The 1,931-nt window shown below is 47.1% G+C and overlaps 1 pseudogene; it reads right to left on the bottom strand.

Annotated features, from left to right (window-relative positions):
* Positions 1–706: 706 nt before the first annotated feature.
* On the bottom strand, positions 707–1,528 carry LOC100761000 (annotated as a pseudogene).
* Positions 1,529–1,931: the final 403 nt, after the last annotated feature.

Below are 1,931 nucleotides of genomic sequence, written 5' to 3'. Positions count from 1 at the left end.
CTTGGGATAATCGATTAGGGGCCTCATCACTGAGGGAAGACTATTTCTCCCACTCTCTGTATCCCTTAGCTGTCTATCGTTCTTTGTCTAGCAGTGGGGTCCTATGAGATTTCTCCATTCTACATCTGCATGTCTGCTCGTATTGTCATAGTTGGGCTCTTATGTAGGTAGTCATAGTGTTGACATATCACAGGTGTATTTCCTGTCATTTCTGTGACTTCTGGACCTCTGACTCTTATTAGTCTTTCCATCTCTTCTTCTGCATTGTTTCCTGAGCCTTAAGTGCAGAAGTTGTGTTGCAAATGTATCCACCGAGGCTGGACACCCCATATCAGTTATTCTCTGCATTTGGACCAGTTGTGCTTTTCTGTAATGATCCCTGTCTGTTGCAAAGACAAGCTGCTTGGATGAGAGTTGGGAGCTGCATTCATCTGTGGGCATATAGGTAAGTATTCAGAATGCACATAGCATTAGGTGAGTTTAGTAAGTGAGGGTAGTAGGTTCTCATTAAGATCCGTGACCCCACTAGCCTCTAGCTGGCTAGGTTTCCAGTACCAAGCACTGCTTCCTTCCTGTTGAGCAGGCCTTGAGTACATCTAGATAGCTGTTAGTTACTGCCAGGGTGTAAGTGCCACTATTTAGCTCCAGTGTTTTAAATCTTTTTTTTTTTTGGAAGATATGTTTGTATTTATGTACAGAAAACTTAGCGGTGAGTGTACATTTAACCCAGTTTAATAGCGAGTTCTTTAGCCTTTGCCTTTTCCAGCTTGGCAATTCGAGCCACAGATTTAGGACCCAGGACATTGCCCCCCAGTGGCGTCACATCTCATCATATCTGTCATTGTAATTGGTCCTAATAGCTTCCACCAGCTTAGCCAGAGCACCCTTGTCTTCCGAGTTAACCTGTGTGAAGGCAATGGTGGTACATGTTTTCCTGTGGACCAGTCGTCCCAGCCTGGCTTTTCCCTTGATGATGCAGTAGGGGACCCCCAGCTTCCAGCTTCCAGTCTTCCAGGAAGACTACCAGCTCAATGGGGTCTACATCGTGGGCGATTACCACCAGCTGAGCCTTCTTGTTCTCCACCAAGGTGGTGACTGTGTTGACTCCTGCTCGAAGAACAGGTGGCCTCTTAGTTGGGACATCCCCTTTGCCAGCAGCCTTCTTCTCAGCACGGGCCAACAGTCTTTGCTTCTTCTCCTGCTTTGTCTCTGGCCTGTACTTGTGGGCAAGCTTGAGCAGCCGGGTAGCTGTTTGCCAGTCCAGGGCCTGGGTGAACTGGTTAATGGCAGGAGGAACTTTAAGCCACTTATAGAGGATGGCCCTTTGCCGCTGCAGCCGAATGTATCGAGGCCATTTCACGAAGCGTGTGAGGTCTCGTTTGGGCTGGATGTCCTGCCCAATGCTGAAGTTCTTAGGCCTCTTCTCAAACAAAGGGTTCACCACCTTCTTGGCCTCCTGTTTCTTCACGAAGGCGGGGGCCTGGGCCACCTTCTTCCCCTTGGCCTTCTTTCCCTTGGGCATCTTGCTCGGCTGCAGAAGAGAGAGAGCGTGTTTTAAATCTTTATATAGCTCCTTGTTAGCTGACTTCCTCTGCATACACTTTGTCATCTTCTATTCAAATGCTTGATTGATAATGCAGTGAGTCTGGCCTGTGGCCCCTCAGGTCCATCAGAACTGAGGTCATTTTCCTTTCTCAAACCCTCATTGAGCCTTACTGTATGGTAGCATATTTTTGTGTTTATTTGCTTGTTTGTTTATTAGTTTTAGTGCAGGAATGAAATCCAGAGCCTTGCACTTAGGAAGCATGTACTGTATACCATTGAGCTACACCCTGGCCCAAGATTACTTTCTAATTTTAGTACAGTGTTTTGTCTGCATGTATGCCTGCAGGCCAGAAGAGGGAGCCAGATCTCATTACAGATGGTTGTGA

Source organism: Cricetulus griseus, chromosome 8, assembly GCF_003668045.3.
Source record: "Cricetulus griseus strain 17A/GY chromosome 8, alternate assembly CriGri-PICRH-1.0, whole genome shotgun sequence".
NCBI lineage: Eukaryota > Metazoa > Chordata > Mammalia > Rodentia > Cricetidae > Cricetulus > Cricetulus griseus.
This window is presented reverse-complemented; position numbering and strand designations above follow the sequence as displayed.